The sequence below is a fragment of the Engraulis encrasicolus genome, unplaced genomic scaffold (assembly GCF_034702125.1).
Source record: "Engraulis encrasicolus isolate BLACKSEA-1 unplaced genomic scaffold, IST_EnEncr_1.0 scaffold_79_np1212, whole genome shotgun sequence".
NCBI classification, from domain to species: Eukaryota; Metazoa; Chordata; class Actinopteri; order Clupeiformes; family Engraulidae; genus Engraulis; species Engraulis encrasicolus.
The window spans coordinates 173,292-193,443 of record NW_026946137.1 but is presented as its reverse complement, the minus strand read 5'-3'; positions in this window follow the sequence as shown (position 1 = coordinate 193,443).

Below are 20,152 nucleotides of genomic sequence, written 5' to 3'. Positions count from 1 at the left end.
AGTTATCCCAAAACTACACATGAGTATGCTCATGATTTTCCATTTAATAGTCTAAAATGTGTGATGCTGTATCACAGTAGAACTTTGAGCTATATAAGTACAATGTCAAGGTCATAATAGAGGTCAAAGGTTACAAAATATCGATTTTTAAGGGGAAAATATGTGTTTTTCAACTACTGTTCCAGTACAATGCACTAATTATTTCCCATATTAGCAATTTTATGATCTTACATGTGGCATATCATATTACAGTTGTACTTTGAAATATGCAAGTACAATGTCATGAAAGGTCAAAGGTTACAAAATATCGATTTTTAAGGGAAAAAATTGTGGCATTCGATTGCTGACCCAGTGCAACACATAGATTATGTTCATAATGGTCAATTTAATGATCTTAGGTCTTTGAACTATGCAAGTACAATGGTTCAAGGTCATAATACAGGTCAAAGGTTACAAAATATTGATGGGGGTGCTATTTTCAAACCGTTTTTCACGAAAAAAAAAAGTGTGAAAATGAATAAATCTTTAATATTAACACACTTTTCATCTAGCTCTTGACTTTTCTAATCATAAATATTGCTAATGTGTCACAATAAGGTGGTGTAAAGAGCAAAAGGGACCTCAGAGACAAAGGTCAAGCAAGTTGGATGACCCAAGTGTAAACAATAAATCGGTTAACTTTATGTGCATGGCACCAATTTCAAATCAGATCTACATGTTGCTACTATGCTTAGAAAATTGTAATGTGGGTTTATTATTCAGGGCCAATACCCTCTTCCATCATAACTGAAGTTTCACATGTGAAGAAAAAATAACAACAGCATCAATGTTACCAATGGTGAATGTGCCTTTCTTGATGCTTTTTTGGTTCATGCAAATTTCTCTTTGCCTCTTTGTAAGCATAGGCTTCACTTGTGGATACCAGGCCCTCAAACATACTTCATGAAGACTATTTCTGACCAGTTGAGCAGAAACATGCACATCAGTACCCTGCAAACCTCATTTTTCAGGGCTCTGGCAGTGCTTTTCCTGTGCCATCTGTTCCAAGGAAGGAGATGGTGATCCCAACCCATGGTAACTCCAGGGGTGGGACATTGAAAACATGCATGTGACCAAAAAACAGCCAGAAAGGATGGAAAAAGAGAGATAGGCTGTTAAACCAGGATAACTCTGTTTTGGGGCTTGTTTATATTACCTTTACCATTTCTACTATTTGTTAAATGTGCATAACAGTAGTCAAATGGACTCGCAGTGTTGCTTCCTAACTGGACAGGCTGATATCACAAAAGTGATCCACACTGAACATTGTGACATAAGAGACAATGCGTTTACCCCTTTGCGCAGAGCCTATATGTTTTAACCTTACACTCATAATGCTCCATGATGCTTTATATTAACAGTTATGAATAACTATGAATCTAGCTTATAATGCTTTATAAATCCAAGGGTGTCATTAGTGCTCATGACTGGCTATCTACAGGCTGCCTGATGGGGCTTACATTATGAGTACCTATACCCCTCTATGCACAGACCTGGATGATAAACTGTCATAAGGGCTCATACGATGCTATAATGTTTCATGTGAGATCATAAGTCGTCAATGTGTGCTCTAAGTAAAGTGAAGTTCATATGGATGCATCTATAATGCACTGTATAATGCACATATATAATGCACCATAATGTACTGTAAGACCCATCAGGCAGCCTGTAGTTTATATCCAGTCATGAGCACTCATAATACCCTTGGATTTATAAAGTATTATAAGCAGGGGTGCACATAACTGGTACGCAGGTGCGCATGCGCACCAAAAATTAGCAATGCGTACTGCCACCTTGGTCATAACAGCGCACTTGCGTACTGACTATCTCACCAGACTGTTGATGTTGGTGAATGGTCAAACATGTCCAAAAAGAAACAGACAACAGTAGCCTAATCAGTTTCTTTGGAGTTTCGTCAACAGCAAAGAAAATTGAGTCAGAGATTTAAAAAACAAAACTTTCCGAGAAGTGGCTCCAAGTGCCGTGGCTTGAGGCTAATGATGAGCGGACAGAAATGTAGTGCCAGTCCCTTGAAATGCGGAATCGTTCCGTATGTGGTAGTGAAAGCATGCGTTCCGTGTTGAACAGGTAAGGGACGCGATGTGTCCCGTTTTCTCATGAATGCCTAAAAATAGACATGTCACTCGCATATCAACTGTAAATCTAACGACAGTCAGCGCGAGCGCGACCGAGTTGAGCTCCTGGCACTCTCCTCCCTCCATCATTATGGAATTGTGCCGTCTGTTAACTCCCAGAAAGGACGCGCACCCCCGTCATTCTCATTGGCAACTCCGATGCATAGAAGTTAAAAACTGAAAGCATGCATCCATGCGCGTGGCTTCTTAAATGCACGCAGTTCCCGGCCAGCTCCACTTCTTAATTTCATCAGCTTCCTCCCACCATATCCCAAACGGACACCGCACAAGTTTATTCCCCCTCAGTGCATCAGTTATCAGGCATGACGGCGAAATCGGCAAAAACAGATGAAATCCAGACAATAATCACTTAACTTGAAGATGACCTGTTGACCATTTGTAGGCTAATTAAGATTTAAAGAATACCAAACTAACAACAAATTTGATTAGGCTACCTTACACCCGTTGCATTAGCCTTCAAACAACATGTGTCAACGTTCGTGTGGTGATCATGTTTTATCCTTCGACACAGCAGACAGTAGACTTTTTTTCCTTTTTTTATTTTTTTTTTTTTTTTTACCGCGGATGAGGTGCGTACCAAAACATATTTGCTGGTGCGCATATGAGTAACGGCCTTAAAAACTTATGTGCACCCCTGATTATAAGCTAGATTCATGGTTATTCATTACTGTTAACATAAAGCATCATGAAACATCATCGGTGTAGTCGTAATGCGAAGTAATTATAATGTGCATTATAATATGTTATAAATGCGCTCATAATGCGCTATAGATATGGGCTTCATAGAAAGTGTTACCCATTTGCCAAATGCAATGTAATGTAATGTAAGACTCAGACTTGCAGTTTTGAACAAACATTTGTAATTTCCTTAAAATCCGAGGAATAACGTGTATTTTAAGATCATTTTTCTGTGACTCTTGAATCAAGCATGTTGAGCTTGTTATTGAATCTTAAAACAAGACTTATTTTGATGAGGAGAGGAGATGATGAGGAGGAGAAGCGTCATACATCTCATTTTCAGTGTTAACTGTCTCATTTTAGGATTCCCTGCCTGTTTGAGACAAAGAAGTACTATTTCACTTGATATAAGATTATACTATTCTTAAAATGAGAAATCAATTCTTAAAACAAGAAAAAATATCTAGCACTTCTAAATTTAAGTTTTTTTTTCTTGGGAAGAACCAAATAATTTGCAGTGCAGTACCGCCCGCTGTGCTGTCGTCTTCCGAAATGGGCAGGAGGAGCGTAAAGATCTGGACCCGTTCTACCGGGATCGGACTCAGTTCTCCGTGGACCAGCTGACGTTTGGAGACTTCAGCATGGAGCTACGTAACGTCTCTGAGCTGGACCACAACACCACACTAGAGTGCTTTGCACACTACAAGCAAGGACCAAACGCAGGGCCCAAGTATCTCAACAAGGTCACCCTGTTGGTGCTGGACAAGACTGGTGAGTAGTAAAGATAGGCTACTTTATTATGTTTAAAAAAAGTGCATCCATCCCTCCATCCATCTATCCATGCTAGGTGTGGTGATAGCATTATCTCTTCTCTTGCCCATTTCTCTCTTCTCACAACATCATTCCATCCATGCATGCCTCTCCCTCTGTTGGCAGACCATTCATCTGTGCCATGTACATTGTTTCCCACATCTCAATGTTTCTGAAGAAAAGACTGACATTTAATTAAAAAATGAGATAAAATCCTGAATTTAAATTAATCTCCATTTCAATTTTAATCACTGTTTTGGAATAAAAAAAATAAAAGAAATAACCTTCTGTCATCAAAAAGTGAAACTTGTGTTGGTGAAACTGTTATCACGTTTTTTTAACGGTTTGCCGCCCAGCCCTAAGTTGTAGCATGTTTCTCCTCTTCCCGCTGTCCTCACATAATAGCTTGTCTTCCTCTTCCATCATGTAATAGTTATACCGTGTCTGTCTATCTGTGTTTCTCAATCTTTTTTAAGCGAGGCACCCTTTCAATTCATGAAAAATCTCAAGGCACCCCAAACCAACAAGCTGTAACATGGCATCACATCCGATACCACACAAGCTTAGAAAAGTAACACATTTGGAGATGTCCCACAACCTACGTTCCAAGTCGCAGCTTTGTCTCAGACAGGCTATGTGTAGGCCATACTTTACTTCATTGTGCGTAAATGGTAGATGCAAGAATCCACTCACTAAGCATTCCTTTATTAATTTAGACAAATATGTATTCCAAATATTTATACAGTATATTTATTTATTTAGGTCAATTTCACATTCTGTCGGCACACTGTCGGCCATGTTTCTGCGGCACCCCAGAGGGGGGCGTGAGGCACACCAGGGTGCCACGGGACCCCAGTTGAGAAGCACTGACTTATAGTATGACTTTCTCTTCCTCTGCTGTCACATTATGGTTATACCATGTCTGCCTATCTTCTGTGTTCACTTGTTTTATGACTTTCTCTTCTCCTGCTGTCACATTATAGTTATACCATGTCTGTCTATCTTCTGTGTTCACATAGTTATAGTATGACTTTCCCTTCCTCTGCTTCTCTCTACATCTGTCCATCTCCTGTCCTCCCATAAGTGCAGGTGAAGAGCACTCTAGGTGGCGTATCCTAGCAACAGTCGCTGTGTTGGGTGTTCTACTGGCGGCCATAGTTGCAGCTTGCTGTGGTGAGTGTGCATGTGCTTCTTATCTTGGGTTGCAGAATTTTCCTCTAGGTTCCAGAATTATCCTATCAAGGCAGTCCACCCAGTGGTGGCTGTTTTGTTTTACTTATAGACTAAACACTGTTTTTTTTCTTTCTTGTTTCTGGCCAGTACGGAAGAGGCGAACCTCATCTCCCACAGCTGAGCAATGTGAGTTTGATGTAACCCTTTTGATGTAATTTTACACTTAATCACACACCACTGCCTAATGCAAATAGTAATTACTCTACAAAGGGTCTGAATTGATAATATAGACTTTGGGTACTATAACATGATTTTATTACACGTGTTATAATATGATTTTATTGGACGTGTTATAACCTGATTTTATTGGACGTGTTATAATATGATTTTATTGGGCGTGTTATGAAATGATTTTATTGGGCGTGTTATAATATGATTTTATTGGACGTGTTATAATATGATTTTATTGGGCGTGTTATAATATGATTTTATTGGATGTGTTATAATATGATTTTATTTTATGTGTGCACAAATGAAGGCAGGACGGGAGGCTGATGTGGAGCTACAGGACCAAGAGAACAGAGGAGAGAAAGAGAAGGAGCACAGCCAACAGGATGGAGGAGTGTGATTACATCACATAGAGCAGCAGGCCAGGCCTCTAACTCCTCTGAATGAAAAACAAAACAAGATATTATATTATATTATATTATATATTATATTATATTATATTATATTATATTATATTATTTTACATTATATTACAGAGTATTGCTAAGTAGTAGCAGTTAAATAATATCTATAATAGTACTATTTAACATTGTAATAGTACAAGTGCTAATAATGTGAATGAGACCAAAGAGGACTATAATAATAATAATAATAATAATAATAATAATAATAATAATACATCATAATAATAATAACAACAACAACAACAACAACAACAACAACAACAACAACAACAACAACAACAACAACATTAATAATACTAATTTGATGATGATAATAGTAATAACGATAAAAATAGCACAATGTCGTGGATGGACACACACACACACACACACACACACACACACACACACACACACACACACACACACACACACACACACACACACACACACACACACACACACACACACACACACACACACACACACACACACACACACACACACACACACACACACACACACATTTGATTACTTTTATTTGGACCCAAGAGACAAGCATTAAGGTACCAGATCCAAATATTTTGGAATAGGCTATTGATAGGCTGACTTACACACTTATTTATGGCATTGATGTCTCACTTATTTTCTCGAACTCATTCCATGGCCTCTCTTTAATATATCCTGGTTTCACATTGTCAAGATTTTAATTGGTTTGTATACCCTTGTGTGCTGGCAACATTGAGCTGACAGTAAGCTAGAAATTGTCTGAAGTAAAACTTGACAAAGCTTCCTACACCTCCTGCATGTAACAATAATCAGACTGGCCAAATTAAAATCTTAGGCTAGTACTAGTTTACACAGGTCACCACTACCAAATTAATCCATAAAGATTACAGATCAAGAAAGAAAATGATAATACTTAAAAATGTACAGTGAAATAGCAAAAATAAAAATAATTATTTGTCTCGCCACTAGAAGGTGCTGCTGCCAGTAGCAGATGCTTCCCTGTTCCTCGTGGAGCGGAACAGGATTTTATTTTAACCCCAAAGTGAGGTCCTAAACTGACTGGTGTCATAAAGGACCCTTTAGTCACTACAATAGTGCAGTTGCTTTAAAGGTGCACTGTTAGCAATACTTTCAGCTGTTTCTTTCCTAAATTTATGCTGCCCATTCTCAAATGTTTATTTTTTTCGTGAATACTTTCCACCACCATCAAATTCTTAGTATTTATTATGACTAAGAAAATGGCACTTTTTGTACATGAAAAGATGGATCTTCTCCATGTCTGACATTTTGAATTTCCAGACATATACATTTTTAGCTCCAAAATGAACAGTACTTTGCTCATACTAGTACTGATATAAATATATTAGTTTATTATTTTTTAAATACTCGTGAAAATCAAATCAAATTTGGCAACAGGCAACACAGTTTCAGTGAGCTGAATAATTGCAATCTGCTCTGTCTACCATTCTACACAGTGCTGCTTTAACGTTAAGTAATTTTCTATTAATGTGATGCCATATACACAGATGCATTAAACTCACCTTTGTTTAGATTTACTGTATTTCACAGTGCTCATCCTTACTAATCTGCCTTGCTTTCTTTTAACTTGTCTTTCTTTTCTTGTACCGTAGCTCACATAGCCAGTATGTAGACTTGTGAATTAATAAAATGCTAAGAATGGAGACATTTATTGTTTTCTTGTGTGCTTATTCCACCTGGATTATTGTTCTATGAATCTTATCTTTGTTTTTGAAAGCTGATGTTGGATACTATGAGTTTAGCCTTTGCAACATGCAATCTTTGGCGCAAGACATCACAATATGCACTGCAGTACTGTGTTTAGCTTTCACTACACTCAGTTCAGTAGGCTTGCTGTGGGACAAGACACCACAATATGACATGTTATGTGTGTAGCTTTCACACCATGCAATGATTAGTCAGGGACGCTGACAGCTTTTGCTGGGCCCAGGACGAAGTCATCTGAACAGGCCGCCCCACCCAACACATGTAATGTAATGAGAACCCAACTCTGGGCCCCCCTTCGCTCTGGGCCCGGGAGAGCTGACCCCTTTGACCCCTTTGTCTTCCCTTATCAGCTTCCCTGAGTGAAGTACTACAAGTAAGACTAGGCATCACAGTATGCTACAGGTATGTCTTGCTTTTGCAACATGCACTTTGCTACAGCAGTTCCGATACAGGGGAGCTCTAGCAATCACAACATGCAACATAAATGGCCCAGCGTTTTCAACCTGCACTATTACGGGACTAGTCATAGCAATGTGCAAGTAAACACTAACATAAAAAATACAAACATAAAGCATACCTGCAAAAAGTTAACATAAAATATATACCTACCTATATATACCTACATCAAGGGTATTCAATTAAAAGTCACTTAGGGCAAGTTTTTCAAATTCCCTCCAGTGAAGGGGCTGGATCTGACTCTGAGCAGCACGGTGTCTTGAGGTTAGGGTGCGAAACAAGCGGATAGCTTTTGTTGAAAAATAGGCTAGATTCTGAGGTCCTGAAATATAATGCATTGTCTTACAGCAAGTTGTTCAGGTATTCATTTGTGTTTGCAGGAAATTCTACAATATTTGGTTATGATTAAAAACATTAAAATAAATGTGTTCTGTTGATGGGCACTCAAACCACTGAGTAGGCCCAATGACCCCATGTGCCAATCATGAGATGAAGATGTTGAGTAATTGCCCATTCCTTTTAGGAGAGCCTACAGAACTCATCAAACATTGTTGTGAGACAAGCTGAAAACTGTCATGTGATGTTTGATTAACTGATTGCTTATTTTCTGAATAAGTCTGAAGTCCATACCAAACTCCTTGAAGTATTATTCGTTCTAGAACACAGGATACAGTGATGTCACTCAGAAGCGAAACTATTTGACTTAATCCTTTTTAGGAGGCCAGGAGTAGGTGACAATGGGCAAACGACTAACATTGGATTTCAATCTTTTCAGAGCCAAGGACCCTCAAATATGTCAAAAGAATGTGCTGTTGTATGTGTATTGCTTGATTAAATTTACAGAACTCAGGAAGTCCACAGATGAGGTCATGAAGACCTAGAGTGATGAAATCAAGGCCCACCCGGAAATGAAGACAGCAGCTTACAATCGACACAGATTAGGCATATTCTGGGTTAACTAACAAATCACGTAATTGCTTACACATAACCACACCCATACACCCACAAACCATAAATACCAACAGATAGGGGATATTCAGTAGGTCCTAATTTTTGTTATCGGTCAGGGCGAGAGAAGGTTAGGATCTCCGGAACGTTCCGTAATGCTTTCGTTGTAACTGTCATTTTTATGTAGTAGACTCTGCAGTTCTGGAAAGCTGTAGTGTTTACTGTGTATGGGCCATTGCTGGTATTCTGGATATTACCAGTGGTGGTCATTTTGTTATTTGGTAATTTTAGAAAATAAATAGATTAATTTGGCTTTTGGAGTTTTTGATTCTTTTGACTCGGATTTTGAACATGCAAGAAGTAGAGACCAAGACGGTAAACTTCAACAACATGGTGACCGTCCTCCGTGATTCGAGCAAAAGGAATTAAAATATATTTTTCTTTTGAAGAACATTTTTACTTTTCACAATAGGATTTACATTTTTTTTCTTTCCTGGAGGATATCGCAGTCGGGTGACAACAACGAAAATCGTGGCCACAAAACCAGGTAAGCAGAAACCAGTTAAATCAAATTCTGCGATTGGCTATTCCAAATTGTGTGTTGTTACTCTGTTGCATATGCCTCCTTGTATTTGACGGCGACAGCGAAAGCATCATTAGGCCTATATGTTTGTTTGGTATTGTCTTTGACTGTATTACATGTTGTGGTTTGCACATAGTCTAAGTTGGGAATGAGGGCTTTATCAGGTGTACAGTAATAGAGGAGTTTGGTGCTTCCCCGTGGGAGGATTGGGTTCGAAATAGCCCATCTAACTATGTAACAAGTAATTGCGGACATCAAGGTTTCCCCATCTGTTAAAAATCGAAGAGATCTGGGATCTGCGAATCTCAACTAGACAAGAACCTTGGAGGTTAGACAGAAGGTTGTTGAAATATCTGCCCTGAAAGAACGGTTGAATGTGAACGGAACTTTTTGCGGTCCAGATGGTCGTCAGTTGTGAATTTGGTCGAGTTGAGAGTGAGGGGCTTTTATCGGAAGTCAGAGGGCAGTTCGGTGTTTCCTCCTTGAAGATCAAATATCTGAAAGGTAAATGTGGTAATAGCGGTCATCGAGGCTTCCTCAATCCGGTAAAAACAGAAGGGGTCGAGTAATCTCAACTGGAGGAGAACCTGGGGTTCTAGGAAGTAAGTGAGATCTGGATCGGAGAGGTCTGGGACCTCTGGAGGGTCTGGGACCCTCCCAAAGTAGTTACTGATACGCATCAGGGAGATCCGCGCGCTGTTGAGCTTGGAGTTCAACGAATAGGCCTATTATTTTATTGTTTTGATTTGTTTTCTTTTGGTTAGGTTTCACTCTGGTAATTATTGGTATCAGGACTGAGCTGTGAACCTTAGTGTGTGGACCGGGTACCCGTGTGTATGTGAGAGCGTGTTTGCGCGAGTGTTTGAGAAGTGAGTGACTTACTAGCGAGTACGAAATGAGTGGTCATTCTGTTGAAGGCAGGATGTAGCCTACGGAGGGAATGTATTGAATTTGGAGTCAGAATTACGAGAAGTGAGTAACGTACTAGCGAGTACGAAATGAGTGGTCATTCAGCTAAAGGCAGGATGTACGGAGGAAATGTATTGAATTTGGAGTCAGAATTACGAGAGAAGGATAAAATGAGGTGGAACACTGTTTCGGAACAGTGGGAGGAGATATTGAGAGCGTTGCTTGGCCATTCATTGGAGAAACAAAGAGATGGAATCCGTTTAATCTGTGAGCAATTAATGTCACAGGATACGCACTTTGTGTTTACTAACATGTAGGCTACATAGGTGCTCTGTGTTTGTCTGCCATTGTATGTCAATGGGCCATATATGTGTCTGAAGAATGTGTGACTACTGGCCAGTTGTTTGTTTGTGTGTGTGTTTGTTTGGACTTTTGAGAGTGCATGTGCAAAGGTCGAATACGAACATGAGAAGGATATTTTTTTTCACGTAAAGGCCCAACCAAGACAGTTGGAATATATCCGGTGGAGAAAAAGAACAGAGTGGATGAATAGGCTATAAGCCGTTTAGTTTTACTGACATGAATTCGATCCTGGAAAAAATGCCTTCACCCGTCGAAAGGGGTGCACCGTGGTTGTCCAAATTGATGAAAGCTAGGCTATATGTCACAAAAGATAACGATTGGCGATTGGCGCGCACTGTTATGTAAACAAGCAAGCGCGTGGGAATTACAGATAGTGGAAACAGAAGCAAGAACGAGCCTTTTGCCAGATTCATACCCATTTGCGTTATACGCAGCTGACATAGGCACTGCAATGCGTAAACGTCACCCAGTGCCCGATGGAGCAAAAAGTAAGGAATTTTGGACAGACATAGCCGGAAACCATCCAAGCTCTGACAAGCTGCAAACTGTTATGTTCAGAATGGCCATTCTAGAAGCAATCCCAAAGCCGGTACGAGAAACGATGTTAAATGATCCAAATTTGCCCTATAGTAGCCTACTACAGAATACTGGGAACGCCATCTCAAGCACCACATGAAACAGTATAGTGCAAAACGCGAGGAAGAGAAACTAAGCACTGATACAGCACATGCACAACTAGTTAAGTTGAGTCCAAAAGAGCGACGGAATCGAAACACAATTGATACAACTCATGTTACAACACAGCAGTCACACATTCTTCATCCAATCCTGAAGTTGGTCCAATTTCATTAAGGGGTTAGGGACAACGTGGTGGGATTCAGAGGAAGGGGAACAGGGAGTAGCGATGCCCAAGGTAGGGTCATGTATGGGGGGTGTTTTGCTTATAGTGGGACCGGGCACTGAGTGAGAGACTGCCAGTGGAATGCCTACACAACACGGAGGGCACTGCACCTACTTCAAAGCTGAAACCAGAGACAAAACAAGCACAAGCACACCAAGCGCACACTGGAGCCGGAGCAAGCCTATCCCATGGACAATACACAAAGGGGATTTGGGACCTAGAGCTCACAAAGGAGAAGGGTTGGGGGACCCCTTCTGGCCTATGAGAAATTGAAAGACTATGACAAGTTTGTTCGGTAACACTACTGCTTAACTCACACCAGAAGTGACGCCCTTGGGTGCCATTTATACACCCATATCCCTTTTATCTGACCCCTACCACGTAACATTGATTAAGATGAAAACATACGCACAGGCGTGTTTAAGACAGTTATTGGGAATCAGTGGGACTGTTTACCCTACATCTACATTGGGCAAGAAGGGGTGGCTGCTGGGGTTGAATTATACACATTGCATTATAAGCTACACATAGTCTACCCAACACCACGCGAAAGTTTGTATAAGAGTACACAATACTGACTGAACAAACATAATTAGCTAAAAACACGATGGCCTTCCCAATACTCTCTGTACATTGATTTGACTGATGATTTTTTTTTATTGTTTGTTCTGCTTATCACAACAGGAATAGGCCTACTCCTTAGACCTATGGATATTTTGAGATTTTTATTTTTATTTTTTATTATTAAGATTTTTTACGATTACCGTTCAGACATTAACTGCGCGGTGTACCTGGTTACACAATTGTTGTGGGTTCTTCTGAAACAACACGGCGTGTTATTTCAGAAGAAAGGGGGAGATAGGCATATTAGGATTAGGCCTACATGTGCGACCGTGACACTGGACTCGACTTAAGACAGACGAGATTTGAGAAAAGACTGCAGTAGGCCTACACCACACATCACATACATAGCCCCTAGGAAATAACGACAGATAACAAAGATTGTTCGAAAAACACATTGTTGAGTGTTGAAGGTTGGTAAAGAATTGAAAGCGGTTTATGCGGCAATGAGGTAACAAGGCCATGGTTTTACAGGGGTTCACTATGGAAAAGGTAACAAAGAACGTTTGGCAGCAGTGCAAGCTTCTCACAAGGACATCGGAAATCAAGGATTTTTTTTTCCACAGAGAACGTTCGATATGGAAAGGATTTGGAGAGAGCACGAAAGGGCGTCTTCGGAAAAGACGTTGATGCGAGTGACCATTTGAAAATAACTGATGGACAGGTTGGGGGCCGTGCGGCCAAAACACTGATGGTTGGTAGAGGACATGAATGGGAGACCGTTGTCTCCGGGCTGGTAAAAAAAACTTTGGCAGAAGGTCTGTGGTTTGAAAGAAAAAAAACAAAAAAACTGTTGCAATGAACTTGGACACATTGGTGGATTGTGGAACGCATACCCATAAGGATTTGGACCAAACGCCCAAGAGCAAATTGGTAAGGTTGGTATAGGCCTACATACAATTATGAGCTGGGTCAACACTCTGACTCATGGTGCTGAGGTCAGTAAGAAACTAGGCAAACAGTAAGCCCTGGACCAACGCTAGGTTCGAACATGAAGATTTCGCACGTTGCAATATAAACCATATTACGATAAACTAACTACTTTGATGTCAGATTTCTCCACACAGGTTGCAGATGGAAGAGGAACCAACGAGACAGGAGATGAGGAATTCAAATGGGCTCCTTCCAAAAGCGATTGAGCGCAGTATACCGAACCACGTTGAGCGAATTACACACAATATTCACCTTGAGGGAAAGGCGCACAGGGTTACATTGAAACAAGCTTGCGGAAGCGCAAAGAATGGGGAAAGGCATAAGCCTGCAGCTTAATGCATGCGGGGCACTACTATCACTAACACCACTAATACTAACCCTACTAACGTTAACATGTTTCCTTTTACATTGTGGTATTTGATGATGCTTCATAATGAAACGGGATCCTACAGGAGACGCCACCATTCAACGTAGCCTAACAATAAGAAACTGCCGTATAACACCTCAAGGAACTGGTAGTGGAAAAGGGGGTCCCAATGTTGCGGAAATTGGTGGTATTGAATGGAGAAGTTTCAATTTTAGGTTTTGTTATAGCAGGAGGATCAGCAGTGGAGGATTTTTATAATTATTATTGTTATTATGAATTATTTAATTTGTCTTTTACATATTTGTTTTCATTTGTTTTTATTTCTAACCCTTTACATTTTTCCACAGCCTTCGGCAATGGAACTCACTGTGGTTTCCACATTAATATAATGTCTTGGTGCAATGACACATTGGGTGATGAGCAGATGATGTGGTATTCTCTTTGCACTAGGTTTCTGAGGCGAGCAACTTAGGTTCCAGAAATGGACAAGAGAAGTTGACCAAGGAAAGCTATGTGGTCATGTTGGTTACAGAGTCTAACACTGAGGTCTAACAAATTTGATGAGGTCATATTAATTATGACCTCACGAAAGGGACTGTTGGAAAAATAGGCTAGATTCTGAGGTCCTGAAATATAATGCATTGTCTTACAGCAAGTTGTTCAGGTATTCATTTGTGTTTGCAGGAAATTCTACAATATTTGGTTATGATTAAAAACATTAAAATAAATGTGTTCTGTTGATGGGCACTCAAACCACTGAGTAGGCCCAATGACCCCATGTGCCAATCATGAGATGAAGATGTTGAGTAATTGCCCATTCCTTTTAGGAGAGCCTACAGAACTAATCAAACATTGTTGTGAGACAAGCTGAAAACTGTCATGTGAGGTTTGATTAACTGATTGCTTATTTTCTGAATAAGTCTGAAGTCCATACCAAACTCCTTGAAGTATCATTCGTTCTAGAACACAGGATACAGTGATGTCACTCAGAAGCGAAACTATTTGACTTAATCCTTTTTAGGAGGCCAGGAGTAGGTGACAATGGGCAAACGACTAACATTGGATTTCAATCTTTTCAGAGCCAAGGACCCTCAAATATGTCAAAAGAATGTGCTGTTGTATGTGTATTGCTTGATTAAATTTACAGAACTCAGGAAGTCCACAGATGAGGTCATGAAGACCTAGAGTGATGAAATCAAGGCCCACCCGGAAATGAAGACAGCAGCTTACAATCGACACAGATTAGGCATATTCTGGGTTAACTAACAAATCACGTAATTGCTTACACATAACCACACCCATACACCCACAAACCATAAATACCAACAGATAGGGGATATTCAGTAGGTCCTAATTTTTGTTATCGGTCAGGGCGAGAGAAGGTTAGGATCTCCGGAACGTTCCGTAATGCTTTCGTTGTAACTGTCATTTTTATGTAGTAGACTCTGCAGTTCTGGAAAGCTGTAGTGTTTACTGTGTATGGGCCATTGCTGGTATTCTGGATATTACCAGTGGTGGTCATTTTGTTATTTGGTAATTTTAGAAAATAAATAGATTAATTTGGCTTTTGGAGTTTTTGATTCTTTTGACTCGGATTTTGAACATGCAAGAAGTAGAGACCAAGACGGTAAACTTCAACACTTTCCAGACAGAACAGATATTCGCTCCTCATCTAAGTAGCCTTAGTATGGTCTATTTATGACAATTTTTAGATAAGATTTCACTTTCATGTGAATACATAGTAGAGACATCCCCAACCTGAAGTGTTGGTGATCGCAAATTATGCACAGTCAGATAGCACACATATTTGTTTTCATTTTGTTCTGACATTATGGGGACCAGAACCTTGCCATCCAAGGTCCGTATCTGGCCCCAGGGCTTCTATTTGAATAGCCCTGACCTACATATACCTACAGCCAGTTAACATAAAATATACCTGTAAGCAGCATAAATAGCAGCATAGCCTACCTGAAAGCAGACAACATAAAACATACCTGTGACCAAAACATACCTGTGACAACAACAGTTAACATAAAAAATACATGCAGTGAGGTTAACTCAGGGCTGTGCGGATCCCTTGAATGTCCAACCAGTCTGTGTTGTGGCCCACATGCTGGCAGGTCCACAGAGCGGAGGAAAACACTAAATGTTCAGTGTGTGCAGGTCCCCCGACTGCGGGGAGGTAGCCTGTCTCTGGCAGGCATGCCCCTAGGGACCAGGTACCCCCCACGTGGCGGACCTCTTGGACCCCTTTCGCCCGGTGCGGAGCCCATCGCCTGCACCTCAAGTTATACCGTTAGCCGACACATGGGCCAAGCTCCAGGATTCCCCCTGGATATTGAAAACAGTGGTGAGGGGTTACTGTCTGCAGTTTGACAGACGCCCGTCTGCTTTTCACTCGGTGATCCCTTCAGTGGCCCTTGGTGAACAGGTGCTCACTTTAAGGGAGGAAATCGCGATGTTAACACTAGAACTACCACGGAGGGGTCAATTGACCTTTTTACCTAAAAGCCCCACAAGAGGGTCATTTGACCCTTTGGACCCCCTGCGGACACTCCTTTTGTTGTGGAAATGTGGCTGTTAGCAGCTCACAGTTGTCACTTGAGACACAGAGTGTTTTTGCATGTGTGTGTGTGTGTGTGTGTGTGTGTGCCCATATGGTGGATTTATAAACATATGGTGGATTTTTATGCAGTGAATCATCAGGATCAACGAGAATTTGGGATCAAAACTCTAAACATTTATTGTTAAAAAAAAATACAAAACAAAACATATTTACAATGAATGCAAAAGCAACTGTTTTCCCAATTTTCGTGTGGAAGGTTGTTGCAGAAGTAACTTATTTTTGTGTGCCAAAAACAGAAGAAAAAAAAATACAAAGAAAAAAGCATATTTACAAAGAATGCAAATGAGTGAAATACATTTGAGCAGTCACTAACAATTCTGGCACTGCCATTGCTCCTTTCGGCATTTCCCACATGTGTATTTGTAACAGTCATCACAGCGCACTGTTGCACGATTGTCCTTGCATTTGATTTTAGCCTGACACTTGGCTCTTTGTCCGAGTTGTGGTGTGGAGGGTTGTTGCTGAAGCAATTGCTCCTTTTGGGCCTTTTTCATACCCACGTGGGAGTGAGCCAACTCTCTTGCAAGTTCAAACAGGAAATCCACCCGTCTTTCCTTTCTCCCGGTGCATAGTTGATAGAGCACGTGGGCATTCAGTGCTGCAATGTCTATCATGTTGTAGAACACTGCTACTGGCCAGCGCCTTGTTCCTGCGCGGACAGTGTATTCCCGCACCATCTGGTCCATGATATCGACGCCGCACTTTGTTGTGTTGTAGAGTGTGATGGTGTTTGGCTTCTTTTTGGTGGTTTCCTGTGTCTGAATCGTGCTGTGCATGCTGCTGAGAACATACACAGTCTTCTTCCGCTTGGGCGCATACACAGTCAGTGTGGCACCAGTGGATGAAAATACCTGGGTGGTAAATTCATCGCGGTGCATCTGTCGAGTTGACGGTGGGATTTCTTGGCGAATCCTGTTGACTGTGCAGAGGATGGTTGAATTCCGGCTAAGTAGTCGTTTTGCAAGTGACAGTGATGTAAAGAAATTGTCTGTGGTAACATTTCTGCCCTTGTCCAAGAATGGTTCCATCAGCCTCATGACTACACTCTCAGACACTCTCTCCCCACGAGGCAGAGTGGGGTCCTTGCCAAGATATGGGAGGATGTTGCAGACGTATTTGGTTTTCAAGTCACACGCCACCCAAAACTTGATACCAAACTTGTCTGGTTTAGTTGCAATGTACTGTAGGAAACAGCAGCGAGTCTTGCACGGGAAAAGTTGTTCGTCAATGGTGATGTGTTGACCAGGGATGTAGTTGGTGATGTGATGCAGTTGGTGACAAACAATCCCCATATGTTTGAAATTGCGGCAAACCTATCAGTCTGTACTCGCTCGCAGCAAAATGTCATATACCTCCCAAAACAGCTCATTCTTGCATCAGCACTAAACCTTCTCCCACATAAATAGTCAGTACCATAAAAATGGCATATATCCTTCTCAATTGGTTTGGCTCATTTGCATTCATTTAGTCATTCTGTCAAAATAAACTGGATGGTTCAGCATATAGCCATGGATCCTCATCACTTGCTCATATCACTCCAAAAACAGTTAACCCGTGTGTCGAAACTAAATTCCTTCCACAGAATGCCGTTTGAAAAAATGTCAAGAAATTAGCCAAATAACAAAGGAAACTGTAGTATACACGGTTGTAAAATTATTTTCTACAAACTAGTAAAGTTACAATACCATCTGGCCTGTTGAACACTGTCATGAATTTACTGTTTACAGTAAAGAAATTCTTAAAATATTATGTCCTTGACTGTTTTGACAATTGTGTAGACTACTTTGCATATGACGACTCACACAATGAAATCATGCTGACATGTTTTGTAGAGAGGGCAACCATTAGACTGAGAATTGTCTAATTCGTTTAGATGAGACAGGTCAATTTATTTGGAAAATGTGCTAAATCTATGCTCAATATGTCAACTGTATGGTATTTGTATATAGCCATCTGCCGAGATGTACTAAACATTTGAGACATGTACAAAGCATTTGAAATTTGATGAAAGCAATGAAAAATGCCATTCTGTTGTGGAAAATTGTAAGTTGGTTTGGAGATTTGTCCGTGTCGTTTTGAGAATGTCATCTCAGTTTTGAGAAATGAGCCAAACCAATCGAGAAAAACTGTAACTGTAGGATACTTGTACATAGCCATTTGCAAGGATGTACTAAATGATTGAGACATGTACAAAAGCCTTTGACATTTGATGAAAGCAATGATAAATGCCATTCTGTTGTGAGGAACTGCAAATTAGTTTTAGGATTTGTCCATGTTTTGAGAATGACATCTCAGTTTCAAGAAATGAGCCAAACCAATGGAGAAAAACTGTAACACACTGTCCGCCAAACTGTGCTATCTGTCTTTGCTGCTGATATCTTCATGCAAGTTGCTCTTTACCTGTGGTGATTTTGGAGGCTGACAGCCCTTGGGAAGAAGCTGTCTGTCCCTGTTTGTCTTGGCTGTTAGCACTGGAAGGAGTGACCCCCTCGCCCCTCACCCCACACACGGCCCCTAACAGCCTCATTACCATAACAAAATGAGTGATTAGTGTATTAGGTAAAAGCCGGCGGGTCAAATGACCCCTCTCTGGTACTTCTAGGTAGGCAGAAAAATCCTGGTAGTTCTAGTGTTAAAGACACTAAAGAAGCAATACTTACGTTTCCCCCTCGGAGGCCGAGGATGGTTTCTATAGCAGATACTTCCTTGTGCCTAAAAAGGATGGTAGCCTACGACCTATCCTTGACCTAAAATGTCTCAATTCTTTCTTCAGAGTCTTACGGTTTAAGATGATGACTACAGCGATTGTTATGTGCTCGGTGCATCGTAGTAATTGGTTCACTTCAGTTGACATGAAGGACACCTACTTCCAAATCCACATCTACCCGTCGCATAGGAAATACCTACGCTTGGTGCTCCCCTTCGGATTAGCACTCAGCCCCTGTGTGTTCACACACTGCTTGGAGGCCGCGCTTCTTCCGCAACGCGAGCAGGTCGTGCGGATCCTAGCGATCACGGTGACCTTTTGACCTGTGCTGACTCTGAGCCGCAGGCTAGAGCGCACACAGACCTTTAGGTGCCTCACCTGCACAGTTTGGGGTTCACCATTAAAGGGACAGTTTGGTCAATTTCAACATGCAGTTGTAATGCTCACACTACCCTGGACTTGTCAGTGCCTGAGATTTTTTTTTTTCTTCTTCTTCAGCCCTTTCCGAGATCCTGGTCATTGTAATGGGGGCAGCTCTTTGTTTACATTTCAAAAAAACATTTTTATTTATTCCCAAAAACATCCAAAAGGTTATAAAACATCAGCAGACAACTAGCAAACAGCAGTACCTTTTGGGAAAATATTTGGAGTTGGCCTACGTTTCATTTTTTAAAAATGTAAACAAACGCTGCCCCCATTAGAATTGCTCATATCTCGGAAAGGGCTGAGCCGAAAAATGTGGCATCACCAGGTACTGACAAGTCAAGGGTAGCGTGAGCAATACAACTGCATGTTGAAATTGACCAAACTGTCCCTTTAACTGGCGGAAGAGTTCCGGAAGGAGAATGGGAGAGACTCATGTCTGATATTCCCTTCACGTCCAGAAAGTCCAGTGATCTCGTGGTGGAAGAGGAAGTGTGCAAGCGTGTGCAACCTTTTATAGCCCCTCTCGGAAGGCGGCAATGCGGGGCCTAGCAGCCTTTTTGCCTGTCGGCAGTGACTTTATGGTGTTCAGTGGACATCTTCTGCAGAATGAACCTCCCATAGAGAGTAGTCCCTCTCATTCTCCTTCAGAGAACTGGGGACATATACATGTCCTATTGTTATGCACACTGATACATAGCCAATCGGGTTAGGGTGTCAGACTTGTATCCCAAAGGTGGCCAGTTCAACAGGTTGGTGGCGGGGGTAATTAAAGTGAAAGTGAAAGCCCATTGGGAAACTCCAACTCCCATTGTCATTTTGACACAGCACACTGCACACTGCACACAACGAAATTGCATTTATGCCTCACCCGTGCAAGGGGGCAGCCCTAAGTGACGCCCCATGGAGAGCAGTGCGGTGGGACGGTACCATGCTCAGGGTACCTCAGTCATGGAGGAGGATGGGGGAGAGCAGTGGTTGATTACTCCCCCCACCAACCTGGCGGGTCGGGAGTCGAACCGGCAACCTCTGG